The sequence below is a fragment of the Peromyscus leucopus genome, chromosome 17, assembly GCF_004664715.2.
Source record: "Peromyscus leucopus breed LL Stock chromosome 17, UCI_PerLeu_2.1, whole genome shotgun sequence".
Classification (NCBI taxonomy): Eukaryota; Metazoa; Chordata; class Mammalia; order Rodentia; family Cricetidae; genus Peromyscus; species Peromyscus leucopus.
The window spans coordinates 16,399,704-16,423,452 of record NC_051077.1 but is presented as its reverse complement, the minus strand read 5'-3'; the positions used below and the strand labels follow the sequence as shown (position 1 = coordinate 16,423,452).

General features: G+C 40.7%; 1 protein-coding gene across 9 annotated transcripts in view; it reads left to right on the top strand.

The window, feature by feature from the left end:
• Positions 1-23,749, top strand: part of Unc5d (unc-5 netrin receptor D) — a 555,548-nt gene that overhangs the window by 18,022 nt on the left and 513,777 nt on the right. The window lies entirely within an intron of this gene.

Here is a 23,749-nt window from a genome sequence, read left to right as displayed (position 1 = left end):
CTTTGTACCAAGAACTTAGTATCCTGCACAGTTTGTGCTCCACATTGGAGCTGTGGGTGTTAACGTACAGTGCATTTGTTTGCAGCACTTGCCCTGGGCAAGTTTGGTCATGCCTGCCATAGTGCCCAGGCTCACAACAGCCAGCTCAGGCAAGTGGTAGGTAGTGCCTCCTGCGAAGTGAGCCAGGAAGACACACACAATGGCATCATTATTTTTGTCTGCCAAGATGAAGGTAGTGTGTGGTAGTCTGGACCGATGATTTGTTTGTTCATTTTAAACTTTGCCAAGGTACCTCTGAGGCATAGTTTTTTTTTTTTTTATTTCTGGGGTGCTGTGTATGTGTTTTTTTGTCTCAGCATCACAACAAGTGCAGAAATGCAGAAGTAGGAATACTGTGACTCTTGGAGACATAGGTGAATTGGCAAGCATGCGTTTAGAAAATGTACTTCTTTTGTGCAAGAAGGTTGGCTCAGTTGTGATGGAGCATAATTTTGTATTAGCTATGACATCATATGTACCACCTAATTTTACTTGGATTGAGATGGAAATAAACAATTCACAAATTTGATAGGCAAATTTAATTAAGGTTAGACCTAGTAGTCTTTGCCAAGTCTCTTTCTGCATTTAAAATATTGATTTATTAATAAAATTAAATTGAAGTAATTAAGAAATAGAAAATAAAATCTGGAAACCATACACACATACACATACACACACACATGTATATATATATATATGTATTTGGCAAGCTATGGCTTAATATGATGAAGGGGTTAATTCATCCATCTCTCTAGCTCTAAGTTGAAGGCTTCTAAAATTTTATCAGCAAACTTTCTTTTCCCAAATTATTTTGTGTGCATGTGCATATATACATGTGTACATATGCACATAACAAATAATTGAAGCTTTATAGCTTCTTACCTGTGTTGGAAATTGAATATGGTTTCATTTTCTTTTGAAGTACTTGTATGACGTGAACTTCTTTTTGAGTCTTTATGTTTTTAAACACTTACTAAATTAATGAGTTCTGGCTTTATGTTGTGATTATCTATCACGGACCTTCCATTGTGTGTGTGTTGTGTGTGTGTGTGTATACACACACACACACAACACACACACACACACACACACACACACATATATATATATAATTTTACTATAGCTGTGTAATATAAATGTATATTCCCAGGTTTAGCCTGGAAGATACACGAAGGCCATTGCATCTGTGGCCAAAGAAGCAAGGCTGCATCTCAAGCTGGCAGCAGAACTGTCCATTTGCATGGTTCTGATTCTGCAGACATACAAGATATATGATCCTGGGCTCCTAGAAGCTTGTACTATGGTACAAGAAACTTGTTGAGGCCATGCAACCAAAGCAGGTTCAGACTTTCTTCATGGATCTCATGACTATGCATAAAGGCCAACTTTCATTAGAGACTCCAGTTACTGGTAAGGCCAATCTGGATACACTAAGCAAAGGTCATGATGCTGAGTGGAGATGGCCCAAGAGAGAGACCACAATTGCTGCAGACAAGAGAATTGGAAGAATGGAGATACTCAATCCACAGATGCTATACATGGAACTAGAGTTTGGTGTTAGCCCTGTTGGGTTTTGTTGGTTTGGTCTGGTCTTTGTTTGCCAATGCCCCAGTTCCTCTGTTACAGAACAATAATGTTTACTCTATGCCATCATGTAATGGATTGCAACTATATAACTTGTTTTTTTTTTTTTTTAATGTTAATGGGTTTAACATTAAGAGATTTCCGTCAGTCCCATAGGAGACTGTGGATATGGGACATTTGAATTGTGTTGTCACTGAGAATTTTGAAGTTGGACAATATGAAATGTTTATGAACTTCTGGTGGCTAGAAGTGGAATGCTATAGGTGAAATGTGCAATATTTTGTTCCTCAGCTGGTTGTTCTCTTTTGGGAAGTTGTAGACCCTTTAGAAAGTATAGACTTGCTTAAGGAAGTAGGTCACTGGACACTGGCCTTGAGGTTAATAGCCTGGCCTGCTTCTGGTCTGGAATATGTTTCCATTATTATTAAGATGTAAGGACACAGAGCTGGAGAGGTGGCTTAGTGCTTAAGACCCTGAATGGTTCTTGTATAAGACCTGAATTCAGTTCCCAGCACCCATGCTAAGTGGATTGTAATTGCCTCTCTTCCAGCTTCAAGTCATCTGACACCCTTTTCTGAAATACATGAGAATCTACATTTATATACACATTTAAAAATAATAAAAATCTTTAAATAATATAAGATATGAAGAGCCCCAGCCACATGTTTTTGATACCATGGAGCTGCATGCTGCCATGCCTTCCTAGCCATAAAGGACCATATTTCCTCAAACTGTGAGGCAAAATAGATCATCTTTTGAGTACTTGAATTTTGTTATTGTTTTTATTTGATTGATTGGCCAAACATTTGTGCATAGCAACTTGAAAAGTAATTAATAAAATGGAGAAGTGGGTATTTGAACCCAGCAAAGTTCAACTCCATCACATGTATTCTTCCTTAGTATCATGTCAGAGTGCCTTCTAAGTTTATAATGAAGGTGTAGGCTCCCTAGTTCTTGGGCTACATTAATTCTCGTAGAGCCAGCTATTGTTAATTTTCCATTGTAGCTTTCTGTAGCCTTGTCTTAAATAGTCAATGAGGCCAGGAATTCTCTGAGCAAAGGTAAGTTGGAACCCATCATTTTTGTACTTTTTGTTTTTCTGTGATCTCTGGTATAGCCACTATAAAGTCTACAATAGCCTGCCTTTTCCCCTTTGGTGCCGCAGAATCACAAAAAGCATAGACTATAGATTTCTGAGCATTAGATGGCTAGCAAGCCTTTTGTTCTCAGCTGGCTAGTGGCTGGATCCCAGCTCTCACAGTCTTTTCCAGTTACATGACTTATGCTTTCTGTGCATCCAGAACTAAGTTTGAAATGACAATAGCAAGATTTCTTCCATGAAGTATGTGTTATGTATGACATGACCTTGCTCTGGGCAAAGATTGCGCATGCACTGGCTGGTATGAACTAATAATAGGTGGTAGTGGGAATTATAGGTCAAGTTATGGCCTTGGATAAAATTAGTAACCTGCATTTCTAACAGCACTTTATTTCCAGAGTTTTAACCCGTTGGTTGTGATTTGTTTAAATACAAATGAGAGAAAAATAACATTGCAGAGAAGAAAGCAAAATTAAAAATAACTGTTTTCCCTCCATCATAGCAAATTATTTAAGGTGTATCTAAATTAAAAAGAAATCTAAAAAGCATTTGTTGAAAAACATATTGTCTGCATGTGTGTCTCAGTCTATCCCACCGCTGCTGTTAACAGCCGTGGCATAAGTGTCCCCCCAAAGTCAGCTTCTTAAAATTGTAGTCCTTAGCTTAGGGCTACTGGAAAGAAAGTGATAGGGCCTTTCTCAGGGGGTGGCATGGTGAAGTGTCCCCCTGGCTTGTGAGTTGGAGCAACCGATCTCAGGTGGTAACCTTGTTTGGGAGGTTTGCGGGGCCTGGCTGGCCGAGATGGGCCATTTGAGACTGGCCTTTGAGAATTATCACCCATTTCCTCTTCTCGCTCTCTGCTTCCTGGTCTGCCAAGACAGGAGAAGCTGCAGCCACAGGTCCTGCTGTCAAGAATCGAGTCACTGCACTGTGATAGTTTGTGTCCTATGAAAGAATGAGTCAGATAAATCCTCACCCCTTATTTCTGCTGGGTGTACCATTAAAGACAAGGACAGTATCTAATGTTTGTGGAGTCTAATGGAGTGTTTTACATCAGTAGGGGCACAGCCCTGAACAGGATTGTGAGCCTTCATTTCCTGGCTACCATACTCTGAGTAGCTTGCTCTCTGTCCAGGTATACTGCCTCACCTCAGGCTCAAAAGCAAGGGAGCCGACTAATGATAGAAATCACCCAAACCATGAGCCCAAATAAACCTCGCCTATTCCAAGGCTGATTCTCTCAGCTGTGTGGTTATAGAAACAATACATTAACTAAAGCAATCCAATAACAAAGACTGGATAATTGAACACGAATTACATCTTATAGTTGTGGAGACTGGTCAGCTAGAGACGGAGGCACTAGCCATGGTGAGGGCTTGCTGCCTGCCCATGCCCCCTGTCTGGAGGATGAAATATGGTAAAGTACTGCTGAAATTCCTTTCTACGGGACTGATCACAACTGTCTGGACAATGGTATCAGGGCCTAACCACCACCCCTTACACCTCTTTTAATAGTGTTGTGTTGAGGATTAAGTTTCAACCTGAAGTCTAGAGCGACCCAAAATATTCAAGCTGTAGTAATGTGTTAATTCTGAAAGAGACAGCGATAAAGGGTTATAAAGTACAGGGTGGAAAGACAGACCAAATGAGTACCTATTACCCATGAGGCCGTAGGCACCTTACCTAACTTCACTGGGATCTCCTTTCCTGAAGAATCCGGATTACTGATGCTGCCTACTGTATTGAGATACCGTGAAGACAGAATGGATTAATATGTGTAAAACCCCTACAAGTCTTCAGTACACAGTGCAGTATCTGTATTTCTGTGGCTGTGTTTGAAGCACTGTGCAGAAACTGGAAATAAGAGCATCCACAGCAGCTATCCGCAGATGTGAGGAGTGAGGGGGATGCATGCATAGACTTGGTGTGATGGTACAGGACAAGGAGCAAAGGAGCAAGGGCAGCGTCTCAGGGAAATGATGACAGTGTAGCAAAGAGCTCCTCCCCAAACTAGGAATTGAGTTTACCAAAGGAGTTGTTGACTGAGTCAAGTGATGCATTTTGGGAGGGAATTATCTAGGGATGGGTAGGAGATGGAGGGCTTTCAAGGACTGCGGGTAAAAGGAAGTCCCATTAAGGAATACTCTACCCTGGTTGTCTGCTTGTCTAGCAGTGTTTTGGGTAGTGTTGCTTTGTGATTACCTGAAGACAACCATCTATTCCACAGTAAAGGCTAAGCAGGGGATCCCCAGGAAAGATATCATTGGTCCAAATCCTTTCTGTGCAGTCATTCCTGATAGGGTGGGCAGACAGGACAGCCAGTGCTTTAAAGGAAAATTGTGAACCAGACAGAGGGAGAGAATTCTCTCCCAGGGACACATCTTTAGTACAGGCAGAGCAGGAGGCTGGCCCTTGGCTAGAGAGAAAGATGGGAGAGCAGAGTACCAGTTTTACCCACATCACCATTTTGTTCAGGGTAGTAGTGAGTGCTGGCCAGATATTCCTCATCAGGACCATCCTTTATAAAACTGTTGGTTCCATCAAGAGCCAACACCTTGCATTGTGGTGTGCAGGCAATTGCCCAGTGTTGTTTTTCAGGTACGGACTCCAAAATGCTCTATATATTATTGTAGGGAACTCCTCACACCCATAGTTCATTTTTACCTTTTCCAAGTGAACACTTTAGGCTGACTGATTTCTGTTCTTTCCTCCTCTCTGAAATAGAGGAGTGCTCTTTAGCACTTTTACCCTTTGAAAATACAAAATCATTCAAGGGCTTTCATATTTTCAAAGGGCAGAGGCAACTTTAGTGCTCCAGAGGAGCGCAAAAAGCTGACTGATCTTTTCCCCCCTTCTCTCTCTCTCTTTCTTTGAGTGCTATAATGAAAGCATGCATAAGACACATCCTCCAGGCCATGTGTGTGGATGCCAGTGAGCAGGTGAATGAGGGAACAAGAGCAGGGGGGTGCAAAGCTGGGTGCGTAATCACAAAGCCAGGCAGCTCCTTGGAGGATACTATTTTGATTTTTCTCTTTTTACTTGATGGCAAGTACATAGTCTATACCATTTCCCCCCAGGCCCCTGCTAAAATACAAATGGGAAAGTGCCCCTCACAATTTTAATTGAGAAAACAAATCCTTCCTACCTTGTGCACTGGTTGGCTACATCTCTGACTTCCGAGAATAAACCATCACCATCAGAAACTTGCTGGTGTTATTCCTGAGTGAGTTTTGCCTTTGGAGTGACAGGTATAGTTATGTCTCCTTGGAAATGCAGACAGAATGGCTCACCTGTCAGCTGGGAAACAAATAACTGAGCCACCGCCAGGCACATTATCTCAGCCCTCACCATTCCTACTCGAATAGCAGACGCCTCTGCAGCGGTCCATCATTCAAGAGGATCATATTTTACCCAATGAGGTGCTTACTACAAGCAGCTGTAGAGATGATCTACTAACTTGGGCTCCGTCAGCAGCACCAGACACTGGTGTTCTTTTGGAGATGGGCTGTTTGCCTCCTCTGCAAAGCACACAGCTATTATGTGTAAGAGGTTTTTGTTTATGCTTATTATTAAATATAAATATGAGCAGCAGCCTTGCGGTCTTTGGCAGCTCTGACTCTAAAATGGCATCTGGCAGGAGTGTTGTCTCTTTCTGGGGACCCCAATGGGAATAGCTTAAGCTGTAAACTGAGGATTGCCCCAGACCTTGTTCCAGGAGACCCCAGGGGCACTGATAGCTTTTTTAAGGAGTTTCTTTGGATTTCCCAGCCTCTATGTTGAATAAGAAATGGGTTTTGCCCTTTTCTTGACTCAGTAACAGCGTAATTTCTTTCTTTCTTTCTTTCTTTCTTTCTTTCTTTCTTTCTTTCTTTCTTTCTTTCTTTCTTTCTTTCTTTCTCTCTCTCTCTCTCTCTCTCTCTCTCTCTCTCTCTCTCTCTCTCTCTCTCTCTCTCTCTTTCTCTCTTCTTCCCCCTCCTCCTCCTTCTTTCTCTCTTTCTTGTCTCTCCAGTATTGCTATGGTCAGGAGTCAGGGACAGTCTTCTGAGTGGTTGAATCATTGGATTTCATCCCTTGAGTTTATGGCAGAGAAGTGATTAATTGTGAAACTATGCACGAGTTTATGGTGCTTCTTCAGATGAGTCCCCCCATCAAAGGGCCACTTAAAATTCATGCACAGTAGCGACTGTGAAGGAATACCTAAGACTCATAAATAAGGCAAACCTATCTTAATTTATTGCCGGTACCTTCTATACCCACATTGAGCTATTCAGAACCCTGCACAATTGATGTTTCTTTCCTCCAGTTATTTCAGTAAAAAATGAACCCTATTTTATGCCACACAAGAATACTAATAAACCAGTGTTTTGCTGCTTATAAAGGCAAACTGTCACCTGTTAAAATATGTAACTGTCATAGAAAGATAAAAAAGGATCATTTAATAATGATGAACAATGTGCATGTGGCATAAATAGAATCTGAAAGGTAAACAGCAGTTTATTATGCCAGAGTCAGTCGCGCCAGTCCCCAGTGGAGGCCCTCACTGCTCATCTTTGTAGTGCCCTTCCTTTCAGGGGGAGAAAAGATCAGGACTAAACAGTGAGTTTATGTGAATGCCATGTAGGCACTTAGCTGGTTCTGACCATCCATAGACGCTTGCTCTGCAATGGAGGGAAATTTTTTTCCAGGCTTGGTTTTTATTTCTAATGAGAACAGTCTTAAGTATTCCGTGTTATTGGGTATTCAGTTCTATTTTAATGATATGGAGCATTTGGAAGTTTCATTGTCCTAGTAAGCCTTCGATGGAGATAATTTGCAATTATGCTCTTGAGCTTATTTTGAAGGCCAATACATCTCTAGCAAGAATATGTCTAGTACTACTTATTATAGCTTGGGCTGGGGAGCTATAGTTGTGGTTATAATAGTCTTTTGTGTTTCATGATCTCTTTTTATTGACTTGTGTGAATAAGACCACCAAGGGACAGCATGGAAAAGGCCCCTTCACAGTGCTTCTGGGCAGTGGGACAATGTTAAGAACATTTTTGTTACAGCTATGAATGGTTCCTTGGTGATTAAAAAAAAAAAAGTTCATGGTGAGTAGGTTCTCCAGGTGTAAACTTTAGGCGTTAAGCTCTGGAACCCATCTCTGAGTGACAGCTTCATTTCCTCTGGTGTCATTTCTCCTTGTTTCCACTTGGCACAAATTTATACTGATGAACATACACTTGATGGAACTACAGTCATGCTTGACTGAATATGAGTTGAATGATTGAAGATTATCTACATATTTTCCCAATGTAGAGTTTTGATTTCTTAAATGTTTGGCCTTTTATAGACCATCTAATTTTAAAATGGTTTGAAAACTTACCTAACAACGAAACTCACCCATATCAGCTTAAAACAGTGATGACAATAAACTTTCCAAGCATCCTTAAAGCTGGGTAATAAGTATGAAATAGATGTTGTTCCAGAACACAGGCTGTATTGACCTAATGAGTAGGGTTTTCTCAAGGGTGAGAGCCGCATCTCTGGGAATGGATGTGGAGCAGCTTAGATCCCAGCTCCATTTCTCACTGAGGTAGCCTCCTCACAGGGGGGTTTTCTCATCTAGAAATTCTTTCTTAAAATAATTGTGGTATTTTATTAAGCAACTTATAGATGCAACACTACTTTAAAGCACAATCTTACCATATTTGAACATGATTTGGCCTCTTATGATCAGTTATATTCCTACCACAGTGACAATATAGCAGGAAAATGAACTGTGGGGTGTCTGGGTCATGGTTTCAGTGGCCTTAGCCTATAGTCAATCATCTGACCTTTTGGGTTGGACCTGTTGCTTTGAGAAGAATGTTACAACAGGAGCCTTTTCATTCCATAGTAGCTGGGAAGAAAAGGGAGGAGAGCCTCGTGTCTTTTTATCCCCTTCAGGGAACACCCACAGTGTCTTAACTTCCTTGGCTAGTATTCCCCACAAACAAAACCATTCATTACCTCCAGTTGCACATGCCTGGGAACAACCCTTCAACACATGGACTCTGGGTTACTTTCAAGATACAAGCTTAGTACTCACGTCTATAGTCCAGTTCATATTCAGATGAAAATCAAGTGCTTCTCTGATGCCTGTAACATTAAGCATATATTATATTCACTGACAATAAAATTTTACCCTAGTCTACCATCCCACTTCCATTCTTTGAAGAAGACCTACATTAATTTTGTATTTTCATAAGGGGGTGATCAGAACACATTGTGGAGGTCAGAGAACAACTTGTAGTGCCTACTTCTCTTCTTCCACCATGTGGGGCCCTGGGGATGGGACTTAGGTGGTCAGGCATGGTGTCAAGCACCTTTATCCACTGAACCATCTCACTCGCTCCCACTTTCATTCTTGACTGCTCTTTATTCTATATTTTACATCAGCTATTAAAAACTCAAGCCTCCCAGCTCAGTGCTTTCAGTGTTTGTGTGCATGCTTTTGTCTATGACACAACTTATGCCACCTGTTAGGCTGACGAACAAACTCCTCCTCAGGCTTCTGAGCCCCTTGTAGAGGTGGCCAGCACTGTAAATGTTTCTAGCTATTCGAATAAGCAAAGAGAGTCTCTCTCCTCTGAAGATATTCCTTAAAATACAAAATCTATTTTATGAGATCATAATAAAAACATTGCCTTTTTCCCATTTAAACTAATTGGGGGGAGTGCATTCATTCAGTGGTATATTGCCTATAGAATTTCCAAAGAATAATAATAAAGTTTTTGATTTAGAGTAGTTACAATGGATTATGTTTGTATATTGAGAGAGTGTTTGAATGGTAAGCCTTGGTAGTGCTGCAGTAGATATGAGAATGCACACTAATTGACCTGACTTTAGGAGCTGGAATCAGGTGGTCAAATTGTTTTCTTTCTTTTTTTTCCTTAATGATCCTTATTTTACTTTAGACTTCTCTTGTGGTTTTAGGAAGATTCCACAGCTGCAACATTTCCTACTGGACAGATGAGAGTATAAATATCTACTTCAACTCTATTATACACAAACTTCAGGATGACAAAGTTGCTGCAAACATATCATTTAATATTCACAGGTTTTGTTATTATCGATGCTATTATTCATTTTGGTAAATTATTGTTCCCCTTCAAAATATATTCCACAAACATCCATCCTTCTAATGAGACTGAGATTTTATGGATCAGCCAGTGTTTGGTGGAGGTAAAAACACAGTCATAGATGAAACAGGAGCCAGGAGACATGCGGAGGCTGAGAACAGGGTCTTGGGTGTCTAACCAGAGAAATTAAAGACCAAATTGACAGCACAAGCTGGAGCTTATCAGTCATTGATCTGTTTGCTTGGGCACTGCTGATGTTGTATATGCAAACAAATAGGGTTTGAATAAGGGCAGTCCTTCAGAGCGGGGCTTGCAATAGATCTCTTGGGAGTTCAGGTGCAACAGACTCTTTCATGTGAAATATTTTAAGTATTTAAACAAGATGTGGAGAAATGATTAACGATATGTGCACACCAAGCTTTGCTGAGTATCTCATTTTTAATCTAAAAGATGGTAAAGGATTATTATTATTATTTTAAGAATGTAAACTCCCTGTTGACTCTTCAGCTTACCAAGGTTATTGGTAGGACCATCCTGTGGTGCATGAGTTCTCTCACACGAGGAGTGTGGCTGATACTGCCCAGAGAGTGTATAATGGTGGCTGCTTGTTACTGAGTAATGGAAAATGGGCAGAAGGGTTGTGTATATATTCTTGCAGACACCGTCCATTGAAAATAGTTTTAATAAGGCAAACACATGAAAGCACAAGTATATGGGAGAGAGTGTATTCCAGGTCTGAATGTATACTCTTCTATACTGGGAGGCAAGCAATAATAACTAGGGCAGGTTTGACATGATACCAGCTCTGTCATTTCAAAATGACCCAGTTCTCTCTGAAGTTAGAAATAAGTGTTACCCATAGTTGTATCAGCTTTAAATAATTTGAAATCATTAACTAATCTAGATTATTAACTAACTTAGATATGGACCTTTTTGCAAGGGATATAATGCAATCTCCTCACCAAAGATTCTGGATATTTAGAGCAGGAATAGCAAGGTTTGATTGTTTTCTCTTTGTTTGTTTAGTAAAAAGAATACTGAAAACATTAGACTTTGCAGGCCATGTGTTCTCTGTTATTATGCCAAAAGATAATTGGCTCTATTCGATTGGAAGAAAAGCTCACTCCTATTTCTTGGAAAAAATGACTGTGAAATCTTATGCCACAAGTGTGGTATTCAATTGAAGTGTTTTCCTTTGTGGACAAATATCACTGGAAAACATACAGTAAATGCTGTTGATATTTGAATGATGAAGTGTTTATTCTTCATGGAGTTGGCCCAATGGTTACATTAAAGTGCAGACATTTTAGTCTGCCCAAGCCCATGCTCCTGGTTAGACTATGCTCCACCAGTGAAGTACATAATGGTACATAATGGTTGCAATTACTGTTATATCAAACTATCATACACGTAATGGCCCCACTGTTTCATTATACTTGTGGGTTCTGTGGAACAGGAGTTTAGTTTACATACTGTAATACTAATGGCTGTTCATGGTGTTTGGGGCCTCAGCGGGAAGGACCTGAAAGCCTGGAAGTGACTGGAATGGCTGCTGCTGGAGTCAGCAAGGACATTTGTCACTCATATATGGTATATAACTCAGTGACACTGAGGTTCACTCAGGGTGGATGACACTGGACCTGCAAGGGACTTGTTTATATAGGCTCCCTTCTCTCCTGGATTCTGCAGGACATTGAAGGAAGTGTCCTTCAAAGGTTAACCTCCAAAGGTCACCCCACAAAGGAACCAAAGGACAGTGAGTGCTGCAAGAGAACCAGACAAGTTAAAGGACCTAGTGCTGGATGTCGAGCTTCCATGGAGATGGGTGGCAGAGTTATCAGAACTCTGGTAGTGTAAAATGTCCACCAGGAGGAACTGTTCTTCAGTTGAACTGTGGTGGCAAAGGATGATCATTCATTAAGTTTCTAACTGGCAATTATTTTTAAATGTAGAGCTACGATTTTAGTTACAGCAGTAAACTGAAAACAGTGACCTTTGAACTTCTTTCACATGGAACACATTTTAAAGGGGACCTTGGAGATGATGGCATTCAAAGCTTGGTTTATATTGCCAAAACACAATTTGTATTTCCTGAAACTCTCAGGTCTATTCACTTCAAAAGCATAGAAACAGAATTTTATTAAACCAACTTGAAATTGTTTTAAACAGTAAAATTTTCAGTGGCTTTCAATCTAGTCACAGGTAATTGTGGAGTTTCATTCTGAGAAATGTCCTGTGAGGTGATTTGATTATCAGAGGAACATCGGAGTGCACTTACCGAAACTAAGGTGGCCTTTATGCTGTGACAATGTCCACTTCAAGTTTTTAACCCCTGCTGTTTGATGTAAGGCCAGGCGCATCCTATGATGATTTGACCTCCTGCAGTGCTGGTCCTGGAGGACCACCCCAGGTTTACACATGAGCACCTGCGCTGTGGCCAATGGCAGTTGTTTTACCTAACCTGAGCAATAATATAGCTCAGTGAGGTAGATCCTGCTGGAAACCAACTCCTCTGAGAGCTAGTAAGAAGTTCAAGGTCACACTTGGTGAGAAGGTTCAGTCAGATCAGTGACACTGAAGGGCTGGTCTGCACTTAAAACTGCATGTTTGGTATGGGTTGCTGCCACCTTGAGACCACTGAAGTCTGAGAGGTCTTAGGTGGTATCAAGTATGATCTTAAGTTTGCAGCACAATGATTCCTTAGTCTGTTTTTGTTGCTGTTTATCAAAACACATGATGCCTAAGTGATGGATAGGAAGATCAGTCTCTCCTCTCCTCTCCTCTCCTCTCCTCTCCTCTCCTCTCCTCTCCTCTCCTCTCCTCTCCTCTCCTCTCCTCTCCTCTCCTCTCCTCTCCTCCCCTCCCCTCCCCTTTCCTCCCCTCCTTCCCTCCCCTTCCTCCCCTCCCTTCCCCTCTCCCCTCCCTTCTCTCCCCTCCCTTCCCCTCCCCTTCTCTCCCCTCCTTCCCCCTCTCTTCTCTCTTAACCTCTTCCTTTCTTTTTTGATTTTTTTTTTGTTTTGAGACAGATCTCACTATTATAGCCTCAACTGGTTTGAAACTCTTTGTAGATCAGGCTGGCCATGAACTTCTAGAAATTTGCCTGCCTCTGCCTCTGCCTCCTAAGTGCTGGGATCAAAGCTTGTGCAACCATGCCCAGCCAAGGACAAGGTATGTCTTGTTGGAGTCTGTGTAAGATAGAAAGATCACATGGTGAGACAAGAAACCAAGAGACATCTGAAGTTGCTGATTGTGTGCTTCCTAACACATTCCTCTTCTATGCTAACAAATCTAGTCCTCTAACCTGCTTTATTCCTTCTACCCATGACAATATCACCTCCCACTGGGCTCTACTTCATAAAAGTTCCAGTACCTCTCCGTGTTGACATTCTAGAGACCAAGCTTTAAGCATATAGGACTTGGGGGATACACACACAGACCCATATCCCAATCATCACAGCTGGTGGATACACTTTGTTGTTCAATGTTTTTTTTGTGGACAAAATGGGGAAACTGAGGAAGAAGAGAAAGAAATGGAGGAATCTGAGAGAGAATCATTTCCTTCACTTCTAAGATTTAGCCCAGTTTTTATCCATCTGAAATTCTTCATATTTTCCTCATGTACTTGCCTGTTTCATTTTCAGCAGTCATATACTGGATATCTTGAGTGTGGCTAAGTAACCTCATTATGGGCTATTCAGCCTATGTCTCCAGTTTCAGGAATATGGTTGAATGCAGTTGTAGCTGATGTTCACAGAATTGGGTACTAGATGGCTGCCCCACCTACTTCTACTCAAATCAATCATTTTAATTCATCCAGTGGTTATGTTTTTAAGGGGAGTCACTCGAATGCCATGATAAGCTCCTTTTCTGATCCTGATCACTCCAAGTCCTAAAGAAGCCCCATTTACCCAGCTTTTACCTTTTGAGGGGTTATAGCTTTGAAAACAAAAGTAATTATACAACATACTGTCTTTGTTAGTCATTATGGCAAATTGATAGACTGCACAATTATCTTTATAGTAGTGGGTAATGCATTTCAGCCTATTACTCAAATTAAAAGTAAAACCTTGTGTTCTGTTGACTCTTAAATTATAAGATCTAAGATAGAGCTTCACTGTTCATTTATATTTTTATGAACCTCTTTGCTTTGTACAAGTCTCTAGCAGACACCTGCTCGTGGCCATTTAAAACAGTGATCATAACATACAGTAAATTAATAGGCAGTCATTTCTTTCAGTTGACAACTTATGGCACTGTATTTGTGACTGCAATAAAAAAATCACTATTAAACCATAGAGGCTATATATATAGCATGGAGGTCCCTAGCACGACTGTGCATATAATAAATTTCAGTTTACTCTATTATGAAAAAAAAATAGCAAATGAATGGAAACACATGAACTATGAACATAGCAGCTGGATCACCCTAATAGTGAGACAGTTGATGGCTTGATCAATTTGGAGCTTCTAGCAGTGACAAGTCCTGTGCTCATTGATGATTGGCTGTCTGAAACTGAACTTATGCACACTTGCTTAGTTGGGAAGGACTGGACTCCCTGACTGATCTACAAGTTGATCACAGTCCTCGGGGAGGACTTGTTAGAGGAGGTGGATTGGAGGGGGGCTGGGTAAGGGAGGGGGGAGGGGGAGAACAGGGAACCATGGCTGATATGTAGAACTGAATGATATTGTAAAATAAAAAATATATATCACAAAAATAAAAAAAAATCACTATTTATTTCTTTAACTTTAAATGTTGAAATGTGCCCCTCTGATACATTATGGATATATTGCAGTAATGCTGCTGGTCAGGGACTCTTAGCATTTCTCATCAGCATAGCACAACTCTTTAAGTGAGTTCTGTTATTAAAATATGTATATGTCAGCATCATGACTACTATTTTAAGGGAGTTGATGGAATTCTGTTGTCTAATTCTATTTCATGGAAATAACCATCTTTAAAGGGCCTATAGAAGCTGAGTTCCATTGATTCTTTTTTTTTTTTTTATTCAACAAATACTGTGTGTCAGTAATTTGCCAGGCACTCTGGGAGACACTGAGATAAGGAAGAGTTTCTAACAGGGGATTCCATTTGGATTGATATGTTTAAGAGAAGTCTCCTGTCACTGCTGTAGATGAGGACATCTTTGCAAACACAATAAGACTGGAAGCTGTTCTTTGCTGAGCTTGCAGTGTATCCTTTGTTAGGTATATGCCATATGGTCAGTCTGCCCACCACTAGCCAAAACTCCAGAGAACACAGCAGCTGTGGAATGGAAATAATGCTGTGCTGGTTTTCACATTGTTGGCTTTTCACATACAACAATTGGGAGGTTGAATTGCTGAGTGTTTATGCAGTCCCAAATAAAACTGTGAGATGATGTTTAAGAAATAAATATCACCTACAATATATTTTTGGTTGACTAGCTGGGGTATTTAATTTTTCCTCCAATTTTTGTTTTTCATTTAAAGTAACTTATACTAGCTGGGTTTCCTGGGACATAGACTATGAGATACACACTGGTATAGGACTTTTACTGGAACACACCCAGGGAATCAGCTCTTTAGGAGAGGGAAAAGCAGGGCCACAGACAGAAAAGTTGACCAGCAAAGACCCTGCAACAGAGTCCTCAGTTCATTATGTAGGGAGTACCTGTGAAATTAAAGTGGCCTTTTTAAGCTTGCCATATTGCCACAAGTGCTGTGGAATCAAAACATACAAATTTGTTCTACTGCCGTACCTCTTAGTGACCTGACCTGGACTATCCACTGGGATAAAGTGATTCAGAGTGTGATCATTTTTTCAGTCTACTGCTGGTTTCTAAACTGTGCCCTGAGCAGGGCAGTGGTGGTGCATGCCTTTAATCCCAGCAGTTGGAAGGCTGAGCCAGGTGTGTCCCTGTGAGTTCAAGGCCAGCATGGTCTACAAAGCAAGTTCCAGGATAGGCATCAGAACTACCCAGAGAAACCCTGTCTCGAAAAACCAAAAACCAAAACCAACCAAACAACAAACAAAAAACAGTGCCCTGGAAGCACTGGGGCTCATCAGTGGACTCAGGGACCCCACAGAACTCTACCAAAGCTTCCAGTTTAAGGTCATTCACATCTCCAAGTTATATCACCATTTCCCCTTCAGACTAAAATTTTAGTCAGTTGCATGAGAATAAGCCAGTGCATGCACAAATCAGTATGAAACAGAAAGAGTAGCCATGTGAGATTCTGAAGTTTGCAGAACTGCATAGTGTGCTACATTGTTAGGGCATGAATGCTTATTGTGTGACCCAATTACTACATTTAGGCTGGATGGCCTTTTCATTTTCAAGAACATTGGGGAAGGCTCCCAGAATTAATACAGTTTGAGAAACTCTGTCATATCTACAGTCCTAAAAAGAGGGGACTCACAAATGGGGAGGACAGCTGAGTACTGTTGGCCCCAACATTCCTGTTGGTGCGGAAGGGGTTTTTGTCTGAACGATAGAGATGACTTTGTCTCAACACATGACATTCATTCCTGACTTTAACTAAGTTTGGAGTAACACAGTGTTTTCCTGTCAGCCTTAAGTCTCCAAATTCTAAGGTCAGAATATCAAACAGAAGGTTACTTCCTAAATTAGTCAGCTAGAGCCAGCTTTAAAAAAAAAAAACAAAAACATAAATTATGGGTGTGGGGTAATGTGTGTATTTTTTGGATTATTTTGTTTCACTCATTATAACACTACAGAATTGTGAAGAAGCAGGTAGATGTTTCAGGATGGCTTCAGGTAGTGTGATTTCAGGACTGAAGCATCTTGCTCTAACTTTATATCCTGGTGCTCTTCCAGTTTGACTCAGAAGTGGCTGCCCAGGCTGCTCCTGTTCTGAGTGTTTGTTTCTTGGTTAGTAGTGGTATTCTGCAAGACTGAAACTTTTGGGAGGTAGAGAGTGGCTGATGACTGAGGATGGTTTGTAGAAAATTCCAGGTGGGCCCTGGGTTCCTAATGTTAGCTGCTTCCTGAAACGGCCACAATGCGAATAGCTCCTGATGTAGGCTCTGCTCCCCTAAGGCCCGCTCAGGCAAATGAGCCAAACAAGTGTGCACTGACATTTCTGAAACCATGAGCCAATATCCATCGCCTCCTCCCACTAGGTAATTATGATGGATATTTTGTCTGAAGGTAATTAATACTTGTCTTTACGCTGTGTCTTGATGTGATGGAAAAGCTTAAACAACACCTCTTCAGGACTTAAAATGTCAAACCACCATGTTGTGAGTCTGTCTGAATTCTGCCATAAGGCAGAAGTAAATAGCTCCTGAAACGTGTGTTTTTTAGGGGATTCCCCAGAAGAGAAATTTCTGAAATATTCTATCTCAGGGATATCAGAAAACACTAATGGCTGAAACACAGCAAACATATTCAGATTTCATTTCAGTACTTTGCTTCCATTCACAACCATTTCAGGATGGGTGTTTATTGGCTTTCATAAAGTTAGTTGCTTTTCCAATGTAAACTTGGGTCCAAAAACTCTCAGCATGTGTCTAGATAGCTTGGAAAAGTGCATTAAATATAAATTTAGTATCTTTGCCCATTAATTGGGTATACAACCCTGGGAAAAAGACAGACTTTATAGCACACAGCATTTAGTTTTCTAATAGGTATCCTAGCATCGTTTTTATGCCTTTTATGGAATTTTTATATTAGTGTCAATTCAGTTTTTTTTTCCATTGTTTCTTTGAAAAAAAAAGTTCTCAGGCATGAAGACTCATTTGTCGACTTCAACTGACTGTGCATAATTATGTTTTGAATGGAGCTCATTTTAACATTTGAGAATCTCAAATCTTGTCTTCATAAAGTTCAGAAGAGCTGGCTGGTTAGCGGGTGGCATTTAAGGAGTAGAATTTTCATAGCTGTCATAATGTATAGTTCCTCCCAGTGAAGTGTAAGTGCAGGTGTCTAAAGACATCGCAGTGGGAGAGAACTGTCAGGGTGAAAAGCCAAGAGTGAAAAGGGTTTCTTCAGACGATTTAGCAAATCTCTAGAGAAGGATTTGTCTTAAGAACTCTTTGCGGAAGTTAAGCACAGCGGCTATCAAGTCCTGAGAAGCTAAACTGTCTCAGAAGGGTGAGAAAATGATTCTCTGGTTGGACTGAGTCTGCGACCTGTTTGCCCTGCAAATGTTTGTTGAGGATCGACACTTCTGATTTGCAAAGCATGATTTTTTTTTTTATGTGTGTGTGTGTATATACACGTGCATATATCGAGTATGGAAGAGAGTGAACTTGTGTATTCATGCTAATCATTGATGACAGCTTGCAGATCTCATTGCTGTGTGGTAATATTCCATCTTGTCATTTGCTGGCAGAATCTGGTAATGTTCACTCATTGCCTCATACAACACCCCCCCCACACACATACCAACACAGGTGTCAACTTACTAAAAACCTGTCTGTATCTGAATTTCTGAATATAGACTTTTAATATAGGCACCCATAGCCAGAGGACGTTAGTAGGTAATGTGACTTAATATACTATTAAGGGTGTTTTGAAATCTTATCAGTCTGAGAATATGTTTGTAGCTGATGAAAGGGACCACGGATCTTTCTTGTTCTTGACCATCCTGTTTACTTACATCTATCTATAGCCTGTTTCACTCCCAACTGGCTTCCAGTCCACCCCTCCCCCCAAAGTCAGGTTAGAATAAATCTAACACTCAGGATCAAAAGTTACAACAGATGTCACCAGCTGCTGGTGCACATTAGTGTGTCCTAATTTCAGACAAAGTGTTGGAAAAACCTAGTTTCATAAATATAAATCTGGATCAACACTTCAGAACATGAGGCGAACAAAGCTTTCCTACAGAGTACATTTTCTCCGGGCAATAGATTTAAATTTTTCTATTTGTTTTCCTAGCTGTGTTTTCTCCTTGTTTACATTTATTTCAGTTCGAAGTAATTACATTTATTTAATTAATCTTCATTCCTGGAAGCTGGGTGGGATTTTCAGCATGGTGAATATAGACCCGGAGTCTATCTCCTTTGTTTACCTGGGGTACGATGTGGAGGTAAATACAGAATCTTCAGTTTCCTTATTGGTAAAGTGGGCATTTTGACGCCCCTTGGGGCTTGGTTAGTGCACGCAAAGTGGTACTCACAGGCCACTTGCTATGATTTGCCTTAATTTGGTATATCTGTCGTCTAAATAAGTCTTTACTTATAGCTTAGATTTGATTTTTTTCTAACTGCGCCAATTCCCTTTTATAAACAAAATAGTTTGACATTTCTAAGGGATTTGGGGCATTTCATAGAAAAAGGAGATGGGTCTTTGTTCTGATCCTAGAATTTTGGAAGAAAGGAAGTAGAGATATAAGATTTCCTTGGTGGTTTAATATATGATCAATTTCTTGTTAATGATTCATGGAAATTGAAGATAAAATGTGTATGTTTTATCGACAGGCTTGTGAAGGTTTCAGTGTACATCTGTTTAATTACCCTTTTAATAAATTTTTCAGATCCTCTGAGGAAGTGCTCATGATAGGGAGTGATACAGATTTGCCTCTCAATAACAACACTCTAAAGCAGGGACTTGCCCTTCAAGTGTTAAGTTGCCTATGGACATAGAATGGATCAAAGCTTAGATATGGGAAAAGTTCCATTGTTCTTTCCTCTACAGCCTCTGCCCACATAGGCCTCCAATGTCAGAGCTGCTTCTGGCCCAGCAAGGTTTGGCTGGAAGCTGATTGATTGCATTAACATAGTTAATAAATAAGCCATCAGGGTGTCAGTTGGGTTCCCAATGCCTAGACAGCAGGGGTGAACGGGCCCCATTTGACCTTGACAGTGCAGATGCTCTCCACGTTAGGAGAGCTTCGGCCACAGGAGCTCAGGGACTCCTACCTGGGTGCTGGGGCTTCAAACCTGGGCCCTCAGGCTTGAGTGGCAAGCTTTTTACCAACTAATACATCACCCCAGCCCTGAGCTAGGCATTTCTGATAATGGCTGCACATGTTGGGTTGTGATACCAGTATTCTAACAACTTATAGTCGATCCCACTAGTTTTGATTTTCTAGCTCTTTCCATTGTTTTGTTTTCACATTCAGTACACAGTCTTGTAAATTACGATAGTGTCTCTCATAGACCTGTAAAAATGCATAATCTAGGTGTGGGGAGATTTGCATAATGGTGTTTGGGGCACTTATCTCTTGCTTCAAATTAATAAATTAACACTGAAGTGATTGGCTTGCTAAAAGGACAATGTTTTTCTTAACAGACAAGTGCACTGATTTTGCTCTTATTAGAAGACTTTATTTTTTATTTCATTTTATTTTATTTATTTTTTTGAGACAGGGTCTTGCTCCATAGTTGTGACTGGCCTGAAACTTGCTTTGTAGACCAGGATGGTCCTGAGTTCACAGATATCCTCCTGCCTCAGCTTCTCAAGTGCTAGGATTAATGGTGTATGCCACCATGCCTGGCTTTCTTTTCTTTTTCTTTTCTTTTTTTTTATTTTTTTGAGACAGGGTTTCTCTATGTAGTTTTGGTGCCTGTCCTGGATCTTGCTCTGTAGACCAGTCTGGCCTTGAACTCACAAAGATCCACCTGACTCTGCCTCCCGAGTGTTGGGATGGTGGTAGCAGTATTCCTGAATGCCAGAAGAGGGCACCAGATCTCATTATAGAGCCACCATGTGGTTGCTGGGAATTGAACTCAGGACCTCTGGAAAAACAGTCAGTGCTCTTAACCTCTGAGCCACCTCTCCAGCCCAATGCCTGGCTTTCTAAGTATACTTTTAAATAGGATTCTTTAACAACTCTTTGCCATGGCATCTTTTACTGCTGTGCTGTATACCCACTGCTGTGTGCCAGTCTCCATTGTTGCTTTTCCTTATTAGTCTTAGGGTCTTGGTGCTTGGCCCTGTGTCTTGGAACACTTTGCTGAAGCTTTTGCTGAGTAGTGTCCTTCCACAATGCTTACTGCTTCTCAGGGCCATCATTGTGGGCTCTCATTATGTGGGCCTTCCTGTCTTCCTCTTATGGCCCTCTACTTATTTCAGGGATACAGTGTCCTTTGGAGTTCTATTAAAATAATACATTCAAAATAACTTCTTCCCTGTACTGTTGTCTTTCTTGGGAAGATACACATTTTTGCTTTTTCCAACTTTTGCTCATGTATTCGAGGAAGTGCCTGTATCTTCCAGAGGGTGACAATTACAATGTCACCTTTCAGAGATGGTATCGCATGCTCATCAAATGGATGTCTTTAATGAAAGAAGGAAAAACAATTTTGAGACAGGGTTTCTCTGTGTAGTTTTGGTACCTGTCCTGGATCTCACTCTGTAGACCAGACTGACCTTGAACTCACAGAGATCCCTCTGGCTCTGCCTTCAGAATGCTGGGATTAAAGGTGTGTGCCACCACCCCCCAGCCAAAAGAAGGAACATTTTAAGGAAGTCAGGAGCTTGGGCTATGGCGACAGAACCAAATGAAGGACTCAGGCTGCCTGACCTGTTTACCAGTTGTCTTTCTATATTTAGTGTGGAAAAGTTAGGGTCTTCCAAGTAGTTGCCTTTAATGATGTCAGTGAAAGCCAGGCTTACTCTAGCAACGAGTTCTGTCTGTGCTCCCTGCCCAGGCTTGTATCACTTGTGGCCAAATGTCCCTGGGTTCTAGGTGGGGTGAACAATATAAACAGATTCATTTTATTTTATTTTTATTCATGACTTCTTCATTAGTTGTTGTTACACACACACACACTCTCTCTCTTTGTTCAGTCTTAATGTTGCTCCTATATATATGTGTGTTTAAGGGTGACCACTTGGGATTGGCTAGCAGACCAGGGGCTTGTCTATGGAGAAGACTGAATCTTCTTCTTTCAGCAGCAATTGTCTGTAAATCTTGTAGGGCTGGGGTCTTGTAGACTTCTCCATACATGTTGGCCTATCAACTAGTATTGTCATTGTGCTAGCCTTGTTTAGGTGACTATATTGTGATTTCATGGATGGAGATTCCCTGTTATGTCTCGAAGACACTGATAGGTCAGGTCTCCTGATCCTCTGTCTCCTACAATCTTTCCTTTCTCTCTTCTTAGTTGTTCCCTGAGCTTTAAGTGTAGGGGATATATTGGAGATATATTAGTTGGGGTTGTGCACTGAACATATACAACATCATCAGGTTTCAGTGTTCAGATAGTTGGCAAGATTTACAGTACTAGGCTTGAATTTTCTTCTATTAGGTGGGCCTTAAGTCAAATTTGATGGCTGTTTGTTACTCCCAAAATATGAGTACCACTACTGCACCCTTGGAGATGTCTGGTACTGCTGGGTATTGTTGCAGTTTGAAAGCTTTAGAGTGGCGTAGCGGAGGACTATTGATTGCTTTATTCCTTTTTCAGCTTGCATAGCACCTCAGGAAATGTTGAGAACTAATATGTTGCATGAGTCTTAAAAGTTCTTATTAATAAAATCAAACCTGAGCCAGGTATTGGGGTAAATGCTGGAAGATCAGAGAGACAGAACAAGCCACAGCCACCTCACCTCGCCAGTTCCTCAGCTAGTCCTGTTTCCTCAGACTGGAAGCCTCTGAGTCCTCATCCAGAATGAATCTCAGCTGAAGTGCTGCTCAAAAGCCTGAATGCTTAACCAGCCAAATGCTTCTAGTTTCTGGTCCTCAGGCCTTATATACCTTTCTGCTTTCTACCACCACTCCCTGGGATTAAAGGCTCGCTTTCTGTGATTAATGGCGTGATGAGTCACCATGCCTGGCTGTATCCTTGAACACACAGAAATCTACCTAGCACTGCCTACCAAGTGCTGGGATTTAAAGGCGTACCACGAACGCCCAGCTCCACTATGGCTTACTATTAGCTCTGACCCCCAGGCAACTTTATTTATTAACATACAAATAAAATCACATTTCAGTACAAATAAAATATCACCATACTAATACTCAGGGAGGAGTCTTCCATGTCAGTTCTAGCTCAATTCCTGCAAGTCTGTGTCCAGGGTGTAGTATCTTCAGCAATAGGGTCTTCCCTTCAGGTTCTGGGAAACAACTGAGGGCAATGATAATAGCCTCTATTGCTTTTGGAGCCTCTTAGGCTCTTGGCCAACAACTTCAAGGGAGGTTTCCTAAGACTGCTACTGGGAATTTTATTAGAAAGTCTATGGCTTTTAGGTAAGCATTATCACCCTATATGGTATCATTTAAACTGTAGTATATATTAAATGTAATGCATATCAAATATAATAATTAATATTATATTAATATATTTCTAATATATTCTCTTATGATTTTAATATGAATATAATTACTACTTATAATTTTAATATGAATATAATAATAATCACTATTAATTAATAGAATGTGTTTGATATATTTAATTATATTACTATATTAAATATGTGTATGTGTTCACTTATATATGCATTTTTAGGTAAATGTAAACTAATGTTTCCCTATGGCTTTTAAAGCTAGCCTCATTATCCCTCTTTCCCTTCTCCCCCATCCTTAGTTACATCTTCTCATTTCCTTTTTGAGAGCACTGAATCTAGTTGGTTGCTATTCCGGCAGACTTCAGAATGAAGAGTTTAGAATTTCAAGGGCTGACATTTGTGTTTTCCACAGAAACAAATATTCCATTGGGTATCAATTTATTTCTTTTAAAATGAAAACTGTATATATTTCAAGAGCACAGCATGATGTTTTGATTGATGTGTAGGCAGTAAAAATGCTCACTGCTGTCCAGCCAGTGACTACAGTCATCTCCTCACAGTTTTCTTTTTGTCTATGGTGGTAGCACTTGAAACACATTTCCTTAAAACCTTTCGGTATGCAGCACAGTGTTATCAGCTGCAGCCGCCACGCTGTGCATTTGGTCTCCAGGCATCCTCATCCTACAGTCACTATATTGTGTTGTCACTCTCTGATGGACATCTACCATATCTCCTTTTGT